The following is a 15,179-nucleotide window of genomic DNA, read 5'->3' as shown; positions in this document are numbered from 1 at the left end:
AAGTGCTACTTACACACCAAAGTAAACAAGGGGTCCCTGATGAGCCCACACACGCGGACCCTCCAGTCCGTCAGATGCTCGCGTCAGCAGGACAAAGGAGGGACAGCGGCGCATCTCACCAAGCGTTTCTAGGTGACGCCAACCACTTCTGGCCCGTGAGACGTATACGTCACCCGGGCGGAAGCCTGGCTGCGTCAGATGGAACTCAAACAGAAAGACTCCCCACGACGGCACAGCATCAGTAAATTTCAATTACCTTATACATATGTTTAAAACCTCTAGGTATAATTATTATCAGGCACAATCCTTACCCCTAGAGATATCTACAAATAAAGGTACATGAATAAAAATGTCTTACCAACATGAATGCGCATTCTAAATTATGGTGATAGAGCCAGTCAAAAAAACAGTTAAAAACAAACCCCATATAATACTTAAACAACATCAGGTGGCTACTACTATAAAGGTCACAGGAACCCATCCACAGTGTACTTATAGGAAACTCCCATTTCAAGAAAGCCTCACACTGCTACAACTTATTACCTTTCAACACACATAGCAATAATATATCCTAAACCCCCATAAAGTATCCACCGTGTATAAATATATAGAGGACAGAAACGTGCACATACGTACAAATAACCTAGTTAATTAAAGTGCATCATATTCCATCTATAGACATGCAAAAATATGCACACCACCATCTATCCTCAAACCTAAAACACACATAAATATATTTATACATTCATAGAGTGTGTATCGGTCAGGATCTCCAAGTGGCAGCTTGGAACAAAAAACAGAGACAAAAAACAAACAAAAAAGAACAAGAAAAAAATGTCAACTTGTCAACGTAGAAATTTTTTTAAAGGATTAGATTCATTAAGTCCATTGGGCACCACCGAACCCAATCTATGGCTCTACCTTGCTTCCAATTTCTTTAGAAGTAGTGATCGATCCCCACCTCTTTTGGGTACTGGAACCCAATCAATAATACGACACTTGAGGGAAGCCACTTGATGTCCTGCTGCCAAAAAGTATTGAGCCACCGGCTTATCTGTATGACCTGTCTGTAGTGCTTGATGGATCGAAGAAAAAACTCATCAGCAGACATTAAAGACTGATAAGACAGATGCTTGGTGTGAAAAAATCCAGACACAGGTTGAGTCTTTTAGAGATGAACTGGTGACATTCAAAAGGAAGAAGTTACAGGCTGTGAATAATGACTACGCTACTCATCAGGTGTATAGATGGCCCACGGGTGGAGCTGGAAATACTAGGCGGTTCAGACAAAATAGACCATTTCGTAATAGGTCACAATTGAGTACAGATTCATCTACATCACACTCAGCTTCAGGCTCTGAACCCTTAGGAACAAGACCACCAAGTGGTTTTTTAGGGAAAGGCTCATGGGTAGCAACAAAAAATCGAGGAGAAGTAGAAGACTCCACCCTAGGAGGGGCAGTTTTAAAGAGAAGCGGGCGAAGGAAGAAGGATTGAACAGTATTTTTAATTTATCTGATCATCACCTTACGGAGAGTGAGACTACCCTTCTGTCACTGGGCCTGTCTTTTGTACCGACATCCAGACATGATGACTTTAACCTAGCGGTTGATCACTATAAATTTGGACGGAAGTTGAGGTTGCGGGAATTTTTCAATGATCGGTCAATGATCGGTCCAGTGACAGGGGGGATGGAGAGATTGTATCATCTATCTTTAAGAAACCAAGTGTGTTTGATCCGCCGACCTGTAGCCCGAGTATACGTACTTTCCTGAGGATGACTGAAAGTGATTTTAGAAACACTTCAGTGAAAAATTTTGGTAATTTGACGCCTGAACAATGCGGAGCTTTAAACATATTACGTAATAATGACAAAATTGTCATCAGGCCCGCCGATAAAGGCGGTGCCGTAGTTATTCAAAGCTTTACGGATTATGATGCAGAGGTCAGGCGTCAATTATCTGATCCTGGTGTTTATGTTAAATGTGATTGCAATCCGATGCCACTTATCAAGAAGAGGGTTGACTCTCTGGTGGATAGATCGGTCAGTCAGGGGTGGCTTACTTTACAAATATCTCTTTTTTTGAAGGGGGAGAGACCTATTTGTCCTGTGCTCTACACCCTTCCCTAAGTTCATAAGACCTTAGTCGCCCCCCCAGGCAGACCGATCATATCCGCCAGGGGGTCCCTCTTACAACCTCTAGCAATGTTTGTGGATACGTTTCTACAGGAATTGATTCCATTTATCCCTAGCTATTTGAGAGACACAGGCGATTTTCTAACTAAAATCTTAGAACTTGGTGATATTGATGAGAGAGTACTACTTGCAACACTTGATGTGTCTTCATTGTATACCATAATTCCCCATGATTTGGGGCTTGAGGCAGTAAAGAAATTACTTATCACAGCGGGTACATCAGCTGTTCCTATTGAGGGGCTCCTAGAATTTTTGGAATTAATCCTGACTAACAATCATTTCATGTACCAGAATGATTACTATATGCAATGTTCGGGAACGGCCATGGGTTCGAATGCGGCACCCGTATATGCAGGTATTTTCATGCACCAATATGAGACAACCAATATTCTGCCCACATATAGTAGTAAAATTATCTACTGCAAGCATGTTATAGATGATATATTTATGCTGTGGGATGGCACTGAGTATGATTTTAATGGTATGCTGGAACAATTAAATACCCTAGACTTCACAGTACGATTCACTGAACATGCAAGTGAGAGTTCTAATTTTTTGGATTTAACGATTTTTCGTAAAGGTATCAGATTGGGCACCACCTTATTTAGGAAGGAGACAGATCGTAATACGATCTTACATGCTACAAGTAACCACCCACCTTCACTGAGATCTAGTCTACTGATTTCGCAGTTTATGCGAGTGCTGATGAACAATACAGATTTAGTAACTGCAGAAACACAAATTCTGGAAATGACGACTAGATTTTTGCAGAGTGGATACAAAAAAAGTATGATTGATACTTGTTTGGAAAAAGCACGCCTAAAATGTGTTGAGTCAAAGCCGGCAAAAGAGGCACGAATGATATACGTTACACAGTTTGATGGGAAATCCACCAGTATTGGTTCCTCATGGAGGCGGCATTGGCCAATACTAAAATCTGACCCCAAATTGAGGGGAATGTTTGAACATCTACCAATGATGGCATATAGACGCGGCCGCAACTTAAAGCAGATTTTGATGCATCCAGCAAGACAAACTGCCAATGGAGAAAGCGGTTGGCTAAATCCACAAAAGAAGGGCTGCGTTAAATGCTTAGGATGCGTTACATGCCGCTCCATGCTGGTTGGGGATAAGTTCCCACATCCCCTGAGTGGGAAGTCGATTAACATCAAATTCAGATTACATTGCCACCTTGCCCATGTGATATATATACGGATATGCCCGTGCAGCCTCCCCTATGTGGGTACGACGACATGTACATTTAGGGAGAGGGTGGCGAACCACCGCATCTCGATCCATCAAGCACTACAGACAGGTCATACAGATAAGCCGGTGGCTCAATACTTTTTGGCAGCAGGACATCAAGTGGCTTCCCTCAAGTGTCGTATTATTCATTGGGTTCCAGTACCCAAAAGAGGTGGGGATCGATCACTCCTTCTAAAGAAATTGGAAGCAAGGTAGATCCATAGATTGGGTTCGGTGGTGCCCAATGAACTTAATGAATCTAATCCTTTACATTTTATTCTACGTTGACAAGTTGACATTTTTTTCTTGTTCTTTTTTGTTTGTTTTTTGTCTCTGTTTTTTGTTCCAAGCTGCCACTTGGAGATCCTGACCGATACACACTTTATGAATGTATAAATATATTTATGTGTGTTTTAGGTTTGAGGATAGATGGTGGTGTGCATATTTTTGCATGTCTATAGATGGAATATGATGCACTTTAATTAACTAGGTTATTTGTAAGTATGTGCACGTTTCTGTCCTCTATATATTTATACACGGTGGATACTTTATGGGGGTTTAAGATATATTATTGCTATGTGTGTTGAAAGGTAATAAGTTGTAGCAGTGTGAGGCTTTCTTGAAATGGGAGTTTCCTATAAGTTCACTGTGGATGGGTTCCTGTGACCTTTCTAGTAGTAGCCACCTGATGTTGTTTAAGTATTATATGGGGTTTGTTTTTTAACTGTTTTTTGACTGGCTCTATCACCATAATTTAGAATGCGCATTCATGTTGGTAAGACATTTTTATTCATGTACCTTTATTTGTAGATATCTCTAGGGGTAAGGATTGTGCTTGATAATAATTATACCTAGAGGTTTTAAACATATGTATAAAGTAATTGAAATTTACTGATGCTGTGCCGTTGTGGGGAGTCTTCCTGTTTGCGTTCCATCTGATGCAGCCAGGCTTCCGCCCGGGTAACGTATGCGTCTCACGGGCCGGAAGTGGTTGGTGTCACCTAGAAATGCTTGGTGAGATGCACCGCTGTCCCTCCTTTGTCCTGCTGACGCGAGCATCTGACGGACTGGAGGGTCCGCGTGTGTGAGCTCATCAGGGACCCCTTGTTTACTTTGGTGTGTAAGTAGCACTTTGTTAATGCACAACATGAAGGGGCTTTGCAATTTTTCTTATAGTTATTGAATTAGGTTGTTATCTATGATGTGGATGAGAACATGATAAGTCGCCCTGTTATGAGGTCATGAGGGTACATTTTTTGGCGCCAGTTTCAATTGAAACTGGGTGTATATAGAGCCAGTCAGGTATGACCAACTTTATTGCTGGATGCCTGGGATTGTCGTCTGATTTAATCATTTGTTACGTATTTGCTGCACATAGCCTCCTGAGGAAGGCCCGCTGTGGGCCGAAAGCACTTGGGGATACTATCCAAGTGGATCATGTAACGTATATCATATTAAAGGAGAAAACTTTTTGCATATTAGTAAAAATCTGGAGAGTGCCTCTGTTTATCTTCTATATATATATATATATATATATATATATATATATATAATAAATATATATATTTACACACACACACACACACACACACACACACACACACACACACACACACACACACACACTTTCTCTCTCCCACTCACTCTCCTTCAGCTTACCTATCACAGGCTGGCCGGAGCTGTAGCAGATGTGGTAGCAGCCTAGTCCGGTGTAGCTCTGCCGCCTCCATTTAGTGTAGCTTCGGCCCCTATTCATGACCGAGATCTGGCACTGTCACAGGAGGGGGAGAGTACGTTGCAAGCTTCTACTGAAAAGTCCCTGCCAAAATGCCAAAATTGTGGGCCTGATCTTTCTCCTTCTCTCCATAACTCAGGTCATGGCTCCTTTTAATGGGTGATTCCCCCCTCTTCATATGTGGACCCCAGCTTTGTGTGGTATTTCCTTATCACAACATAATTGGAGGTGACTCCTCCACTCTTTGACAATTTATGGCATTGGAAGTTGGAACTCCTTTCCTCCTCTGTGGGACCCCAGCTGAGATAACCCTCTGTTCTGACAGAAATCACCACAGCTTTGTGTCTCACCCTGTCCCGCTTTCTCTGACAGAGGCGGAACCACCAATTGTGCAGCAGGTGCATTACACCAGGGCCTCTGAGGACTAAGGGAAACACTGCTGCCCAGCCTAGCAATGAGTGTTCCCCTGGCCAGTTGCGGTTTTAGGTGCAGGCTAGCATGGAGGTTGCTCAGGGCACTGTGGCCTGAGGGTGCGGCCGCAGTCACCCTGCCAGCGCCGCATGCCCGCACAGCTCTGCCCACCTCCCACTGGCCGCTTAGTAGTTCTGTTGCACCCACCGAGGTAGGTGTGGTATTAACGTGGTATGCCAGCACACTTTTGTTATACCCAATTCCCAACCATTGACCGGGACAATCAATTCCTCAAAAGAAGATAATAAACTTTTTATTACACTGGAACGAAGAATCTCAGGAGTCGTTTGCCCTGTAATTGCTTAAATGTGAAAAGTTAGACTGTATCACCTTTACTCTATGGTAATAGCAATGACTGTATTTTGACATTAAATTATAACACTGTACTTTGCAGAACCGCAGTCTTAAACAATCACACTAGCCTTACTATATCAACTTAGTATATGACTTATTGAACAGAACAATAACTATTACATCCGTATGCAGATTCATAAGTATTCTGTACACTTTTAGGAACTTTTACCCCACACGGTACAATGAACAACCCCAATCAGTACTGCCCTTGAAGTTCAGCTGAATTGCATGGAGTTGGTGCATGTTGGGTACCTTTTTTTTGATATTTCCAATGGGACTTTAAGTAATAGAGTAATGGTCACTAATGAACCTCAGCTGCTCCTGCAGCTACTTCTTGGTTATTGGGAAACACTCCTCAAGTTTATCAGTACATACGAGGATTCTGACTAAACTGTGCAGCTTCTGGTATAGTTCCCGGTGTAGGCAGGGCCGTAACTAGATGGGGGCTAAGGAGGCATGTGCCCCGGGTGCAGGATTTGAGGGGGCACCAAGGAGTTAAAGAGGAGCAGGGTTTTTTTTTACTGTAAGTCCTGTGCTGCTCCAGTGAGACAGCAGACCACTCCCGGGGCAATGTATCTGACCCACCAGTCTGCCCGCAGCTGGCTCTGACGCTGTGAGGGTGGGCTCCTGTACCTGGGATCTCTCCAATGCTGGCTACTGTCTTAAACTCTCTTCTTTGCCATGCAGTGCTGCAACTAGCATGTGGTGCACTGTACAAGCTATAGAAGCGCACTGTGCCCCGAGTGATGAAAATCCTAGTTCCGGCCCTGGTGTAGGACAGGATTTGCAATACTCCAGTATCCGTCCAACTGTAGCGGAAACTGTCTGTATATCCCCTAATATAAAGGAACAATGCCGGAGATCCTAAAACCTTCTCTTGTATCAGTAACTCGAAGACCACACTTAAGCTCTCTTTCCCTCACTAACATGCGATGCTGGCGAAATCCTATGCAGTATTGTTAATTGACAATCTGTACTGCGCTGGCTGCCCAAAGTTAGTGTCACTAGCAACCGGCTGCAAATGCTGTCTCTGTATACTGACTGACAAGTGAGTAGCCCATTGGACTGCAAGCTTAAAGCACTGGACTGCTAAACTCAGGTACGGGCAGGTGTAGCTAACTCTGCAAGGAATCCTCTAAGCAATGCTAAGCTGGTAATTATCCATCAAGATGCTGCAGGTACTATGTACATCCCCCGCAGTATAAGTGAAGTTTAGTAAACGGGTCTCTGACAGTGTAGTGCTTGGGTGGTTACAATGGTACCTCTATGCTCGCAGCTGACAGCAACTGTCAGTGCTATTCTCCGGTCTCTGGCTGTGGAGATCGGTCAACTGCCGGGGGATGGGTAGCAAGCTCCGCCTGCTGTCCCTGGATATACTTCAGCCGATGTCACTCATGTCAGAGCCACGCCCCGGACTCTCCTTATTGGGAAGAATCACCAGCTCCAAGTACAGAGGCCGCCTCCCGGTCCCAGCCTCTCTCTGTATAGCTCTGCCTCTTCTCCACCCAGCTCCACCTCCTCTCTTCAGCCGCTAGGAGCTATGGAGCTGCTAGAATGCTTGCCTCCCTTCTCTCTTTACACCGGAGTCCCGGGCACACCTCCACCACTGACTCCTCTCTCTCGTCTACCGCTAAGATGGCCACCCCAACTGCGCACCGCTTCCAACGGCTGGACAACGAGCCAACCATCTCTCTCAAGTCGCGTAAGGTACACTGGGGTCAGCGCGTGGGTGAGATTCCCGATCATCACGCGCTGGCTCTACAGTTGCTGCTCTAAACACCATTTTTACACATAAGCAGCATGTTCTATAACTGTAAACTGTTCCATGTGCATGGAGAGTTCAGTACCCCACTGCTAGAGGATTTACATGCTATTCACCCCCTCATGACCTGCACAATCATATAGATTATCTTCTCATTGATCGTGCCACTACCCAGACGCTTATTGGTGCTTAGATCCTCCCTATACCCTGGTCAGACAATTTAGTCATGGAATTGGAAATTTCCGCCCATCTTGGCCCTCGACCTACCCGTCACTGGCGACTTAAAGAATCCCTCCTTTTAAAACAGTCGAATATTGTGGACCTCAGTGCAGCTCTCACAGACTTCTTTACAATCATTGCCACCCCAGATATTTCCCCTCCCACTCTGTGGGAAGCCCATAAGGCTACCCTCGAGGTACCCATATCAGCTTAGTGGTTTCACACAAAACAGCAGAACAGGATCGAATTTTAGAACTCGAGACGTCTCAAGCCTTCCTGACAGATCTCGATCACAGATACCCCAAAAAATGCACTTATCTCAAGATCCTTGCTGTCCAAGGACAATAGTTGCAAATTCTTTCGAAAAAAGCAGCTACGTCTCTACTGTGGGTTCGTCAACCCTTTTACGAAAAGTCTAACAAAGCCGACACCCTGTTAGCCCATAAAGTCCATGCCAAATGCATGTCGAAGTCAAAAAAATATTGCATAAAGAGAGCATACAAACTACACACATATAAGTCGCTATACTTTTAAATATGCGCAGCGAGCACAGCAATATATGGTAACACACGTATTTACATGGACATGCCACAGAGATGGATTCGACACTTATTTCATGCAGTACATAATTGTGGTGGTATCAAGCGCCAGACATCATGATGATTTAGAATTGTATATGATGGAGTGGTGTCATGTATGTGTATTATTTGAATGAAACCAGATAGACCGGTCATGTTTACCATTGAAGCAACCAGATTGATGTGTAGATTCATTTGATTCTTGTTGTGAAGTTGTGGGACATTGCAGCGGATAATTATGATTAAATGTATAAAAGCTGAAATCACTCTTATTAGGACAGTGGACAGGAAACTCAGGCCAGCCCTTTGGATGTCTTCATGGCTGAACCTGATTACCATATACAAAGGGACTGGTGACTCATCGTGAACCCCTCCCCCAGAAACTAGATAACACATTGATCACACAGGAGCTCAGTGGCTTTTTGGTCTCAGAGGATGATGGACTTGCTGCCAGTTCAGTTCCTGTATTTATTTACAGAGAGAGAGAGAGACATAAGATGCATTGGAGGGAATGGTAATTGTATCGCTGGCCTGTAACTGTATGTAATTGTATGTAACTGTATGTTTTAACTGCTTACTGTGTGAGTGTAACCATGTAACTATAGGTATACTGTACTTTGTAATATATATTGAATCCATATCCTTTTTTAATAACAAATATATACATCAATGGGCTTTGGAACTCAGATAATGTGTGGGTGTATTGTTTTCTCTTATGGGATGCAGTGTTTTGCGATGTATAGTGCACATTCATGGGATATGGTAATAAGAGGTGCAGGCATTTACAATATATAGTAGAGCGGGCATTTTAAATATTTGTGAGAAATCAATTTGGCATTTACAGATGGGGGCTCTTACGGGATATCAGGGTCTTAATGATGCACTGTACATTACAAACGCGGCTGTAATTGACCGGTTCCGATGGACGCATCGCCAAGCTGATGAAAATAACATCCACGTTAATGTATTGTTGTGTTATCAGTAAGCCAATGATATGAAATTTCAAGGGACAATGCATTTCTCATAATATTTAAGATGCTAAAATGTATTTTTATTGTTGCAAAACAAGGTTCAAATAAGTCATATTGTGTTTGATTCAGATTGGATTGTTTATCTGTTAAGTAGGTTTAAAAGTTGCTGCATAGCCTTGATATAGTTTTTTTTTTAAACTCAGGCCTAAAATAACTTCTGGTGCTTGTATGGTGTGTGATTTCTTTGGGACAAAGGAAGCTGCATGGTCTGTCCTCCATTTTGGACTAACCACATGGCCTGTCCACCATTTTGTGTAATCCTCATGGATGTGGAAGGGGGCGGAGCAGCGGCCATTTTGGGAAGGTCATTTTCTAAATGGCTGATTTTCACTGCTCAGAATAATCAGCTTTCCCTGGTCACATCAAACACCATTTATGAGTTACCAATGCATTTATTTAACCCATGCCATAGTCAATTACAAATAGTTTCAGCTGGGCATAGTGAGAGTTACTAGATGAATACTTGATGTAAGAATTACACACAGATATAAACAAAGTTTTTTTTCTTTTTCCTCCAGGATTTAGTTAAATCTGCTTGCTAGTTTAGGATAGCCATTGAAATGTTAATTAACCTGTCCCACTACCCTCTTGAACAGGCATATGAAACTCTGTTGATATGCAAATTAAAGACTTTGAAGGAAATGCATTCATTCAGTAGGTGTGTACTGTGTGGGGGTTCTATGAGAGTCAAGTGGTATATATATTATATAAATATATATTATATATAATATTATTATAATTATGTGTATATTTATATCAGTGTATGTGCTGCAAGATAGCTATCCAATCTGAATCATATCATTTAAATTATTGATTATTGCTAGATTCATTATAGATCTGTGTGAAACCGAATACATTTGTTGCTATATAGTTAAAACTAAAATAAATGTTTAAGGAAGTAAGTGTAAAGCACAAACACAGTCTGGCCTGGTTGCAAAGGTTTATACAGAAAGAAACTGTGTGTTGTGTTAAGTGAGCGATTATAATTTTTATTGCTCACATTTATCGAAGTTGTGTGAGTTGTTTTATTGCGTATGCACATTGGTACACGTGATATGGAACGTGAGGACAGCGTATAAAAACGTGCACGTGGCGCAAGGCCGCACACGTGGCATAGAGGTACGCACGGTTGCATAATTACGCAAGCTTGCGTAGGGTTATGTGCGCATAATAAGACCACACTATAGTTCGTTTAGTTTAAAGGTGGGACAGTAGCCATGCTACAATAGCACAAAACTGCCCGGTTTCTAAAGCAGATTAGTATAAAAAAATTTTTTTTAAATTGCCTCTGGGGTAAAGCTGCCAACCTGAATGAATCCAAATTTTCTGTACAGAAAAACAAAGTGTATTTGAGTGAGCGAACGTAGGAGTGAGTTGATATTTGAACCCAGGGAATTCGGGATCCCGTCGTGTGGTACATCAAGTAAGTGGAGGCTTGGTGGCGTGAGGCGGCTGACTCACGTTAGTGTAAGGTTTAATACGGAAATCGTGAGGTGATTTGCAAAGGAGCGTGATAGTGCATAAGTATTGCGAAGTATTGAAGTAAAAAGGTTTTTGTATTACGCTCCGGGCTGAGGGTCACAGTACATTGACCCGTGGTTGTACGGCAGATAGGTAACAAGTACCTATACGCTGTGCAATTGGACCGAGCGTTTGTGGGTGCGATATATACAGCGCAACTTGATACCCCTTTACGAACTTTTGCGTAAAATCGCAGGTATCAGTGGTGCTGTGTAGAGCATACGCAAGCGTGATTTGTGTATAAGTGTATAGGGAGTTTTCGCTGGTCTCTCTCAGGAAAATCTCCAGCGGTGTATATTCACTGGAATAGGTAAGTCACTCCTAAACACTTCCAGTGAATAGAAACCAGATAGGGGCATCACTGGGTTCGCGGTGGTCACTATTGGAGTGAGTTGTGGTACTCAGCGGAGGAGTGGGTGAAAGCGCTCTAAGAACTTTCACCGTCTATTCGTATTGTGCATTGGGGATTGCGTAAAAAGGAAAAAGTCCGCGATGGGATCCAATTGCACAAGCGGTGGACGTTTTGTAGCCAGGGTTCAGGTTGAAGAGCTGCGGCCAAAGGGGTCAGCGAGGTTTGTTATGTGTGGTAAATATGGATCACACACGGAAGACTTTTTGTCTGAATGGGTACGTATGACTGACAAAGATAGGGTACCATTCCCTAGGGTGGGCAGCTTTGAACCAGAGGTATTGCAGAACTTAAGGATAAGAATATGTCTGATAAAATCCCGAAAACAAAGGGTCAGACATACAAATTGTTTAAACCTGTGACAGCAAGAGGGGTTGGTGAGTTTGATCCTAAGGTATTGCAGGTGGTATGTCTAACCAAAGTCATATAAGACAAGAATGGAAATATAAGAACTGTTTGAACTTGTAGCAACAATAAATAAGTAGGAAAAAATAAGAGAATGCAAGTACACCGCCTTATGTAGATGTGGAAGCAGTTACGGCCAGCATACAAACTATAGAAAATAATAAAAATAATAAAAATATGACTGTAACCTATATATGTACTAATGAATGTTGAAGTTTTATTTAGGAGGAGAAGGTGACCTGATTGTTTTCAGCCATTTCTCATGCACCCAGAGGAGTATCCAACCGGTAAAAGAAGAGCAGTAGCCTGTGGGGAAGTGGCTGAGACCAGTGGAACAGGTAAGTATGGTATCATTCATGTACATATATAGTAAAACCCAAAAAAAAAAAAAAAAATCAAGAAAGTAATGTCAGAAATGGAGAAAAACCTGTCCGCACATTAGTATTTGCCAGTAGGAAAGCGGACAGAGACAAGGTAACCCCAGGGTATTTCTTTCAGTTACCATATAAGAAGTATTCATTTCTAGTAATGCCCCTAGTAAAGATGAGCTTGGAAATGTTTGTTGGACCACGTACAGACCCTTAATACCGGATGAGAAGGATTGAATGAAATACTTTGCATGACCTAGAAGCATGTTAAACTTTTTTTTTTTTTTTTGTCTCTTGCAGAAATAGAAAACTCTCCATCTGGATAAGATCACTAGTAAACACTAGTTCGGCAAATGGGAGGTGGCTGTCTCTGTGCAAATGGACGGGCTCAATAAGACATTAAGTGTCAGGGTGCAGACTTCTTTGCAAAATTGGAAAGGGGTCACAGTAGCTAATCTTAGATAGTGTGCTATTGAACATCACAAGAATAGTGCTAGGCGCAGAGAACAACATGTGGAGAGGTTGAGGATGGTAAGTATACTGGCACATAGAGGAAAGACCCCAGATCCCTAATGTTCAATAATATGTTACACTTGTAGGAAGGAAGGGCATTTTGCCAGAGATTGTAGGAGTAGTAGGACACATAGTCAATATAGATCCCCTAGACAGAAAACACAAGCCACATTATTAAACACATAGACGGGACCAAGGGACATATAGTAAGGAATCACGAGCCATATAGAAAACACAGATTAGGGCAATGGGAGTAACAGGAACGATGCAACAATACCCTTTGAGTAGACCTGCAGAGATTACGATAGGGCCCTTGCAAACCAAACAGTCTTTTCTGCTGGCTGCATCGGCTCCGACTAATCTACTCGGCAGAGACTTAGTGTGTAAAATGCGGTGTGTCATATATTGTACTCTTGAGGGTGTCTTCTTGGATATACCTGAGAACCATGCTCAAGAAGTACAAAATATACTAGACGCCCCTCAAAGGCTAATGTCACATTCTACTGTTCTAGATGCATGTCCATCACAGGTAGAGGAAAATATCTCACAGATACCGGGTTCCCTATGAACTTAGGATGGAAAGGACACTGGATTGATGGCTGGGATAGTCCCAGTAGAGATAAGACACACAGAATTTTTTTTTTAGGGGTATAGACCAAGTAGAGAATCACTTCCCCATAGTGCCCAATCCAGTTGTCAAATTTTTATAAAATCTTCTTCACCTCTACAAACTCATCTGTCACCAACCTCTATACTGTTTCTCTACAGTTTCCTCTTCATCTTTTGCGTTCACACAGGGTGGTACAATACATGGACCCAAGTACAGTTCAAACTCCACATGCCTAGGTCCTTCAGAGTTCTGCCCAAACCCAGTATATCTCAACAGCACGATGACACCAGTATTACTGCAGTGTGCCTTGTCATGCACAAAGGGTGGAGAATGGGAATACTGGTGAAGGGAAATTTTGTATAGACACTGATATGTCTGTTGGTGAATGGCAAACCTGACATTTTATTTTTAATTTTCTTCTTCCTTCCCTCCTCTAGAGATGTTTTTTTGTTTTTTTTTAGTTATGCTCATGGTACTCTACATTGCAAACACACGATAGAAAATTAAAATGAAAAAATTTGTGTTCCCTGCAGAAAGAGGCAGTCTGGAGGACAAAGGGGTATGGCCAGGAGTCCTCAGGACTGTGGGCAGGTGGACACGGTAAGCCAGTAGCCCCCAGAGCATACCTTCCAAGTCTAGCTGAGGTGGCACACAGTCTGACTCATCTAGGCAAAGAGGGTAGGTGCAGGCTGATGAGAGCCTACTGGTGTGCGCCAGGATTCTATTCTCATGCAGGTAAGAGAGCAATGACCTGTCTTACTTGCTTGAGGAAGAATATTGGTAAAGCAATACCAACAGAGCCATCCCATATCCCTCCTGCAGACGGATCTTTTCAGGAAATACGAATCGACTTCGTACAGTTAACACCCTTTAGGAATTATTGTTATGTATTGGTGTGATCTGATGTTTTCTCAAACTGGGTAGAGGCATTTCCTGCCACCACGGATGCTGCTGTGTTTACCGCAAAAAGAAAAATTGTGCAGAAATTTGTGTGTAGATAATGGTACCCCTATGTGTAGGAGCGAAGCCTGAAATTGTACTATTGTGATCATAGATACTGCCACTAGTATTATGTAGCTTCGGAACCACTCCCAGTTCTTCACTTAACGAATCACCCTCTTCGAAATTTGTTTTTGTTTTGGTATTTGTGTTTTTTGGTTGTTTTTGGAAGACAATCTCATGTCATGATTGATCCGCACAATGATCAGAAATACACCAATGAGGTAACAGTACAGTACCTTATTGAGATGAGCCAGCATTTGAGAACTTGACAAAAGAACTTGAAACTGTTGATTGGTGGTATGCCAAATACTAACTGTCTTGATTGTGAACCAAGAGACTGTGTGATTGTTCTTACGCTCAGGTTGCCTAATAGACAGGTGGGACGGACCATACCAAGTTTTTTTGACAGCACTAAAGGTCGCCGAAAGAGAGACTTGGGTCCACTCGTTCCACTGCAAGAAGGTCGCTGACGGAGAGAACTCGTGACAAAGTAGTTTATTGCTCACATTCATCGAATTTGTGTGTTCAAAGTGAACTGTGTGTTCCAAGTGAACTGTGTGTTCAAAGAGCAAGGTGGAGAGCAAAGTGAACTGTGTGTTCCAAGTAAACTGTGTGTTCAAAGAGCAAGGCAAAGAGATCGCAAAAATATCACCAGAGACTGTTCCGTGAAGACTGAGAGGCGGCACTGTTGAACACTACCTGAGCGTACTAAAGGACTGCAGAAAGACCAGTCATTGTAATTGATTTGTTTTGAACAAG

Source organism: Pseudophryne corroboree, chromosome 5 (assembly GCF_028390025.1).
Source record: "Pseudophryne corroboree isolate aPseCor3 chromosome 5, aPseCor3.hap2, whole genome shotgun sequence".
NCBI classification, from domain to species: Eukaryota; Metazoa; Chordata; class Amphibia; order Anura; family Myobatrachidae; genus Pseudophryne; species Pseudophryne corroboree.
The sequence above is the reverse complement of the archived record's forward strand: the minus strand, read 5'-3'. Positions refer to the sequence as shown.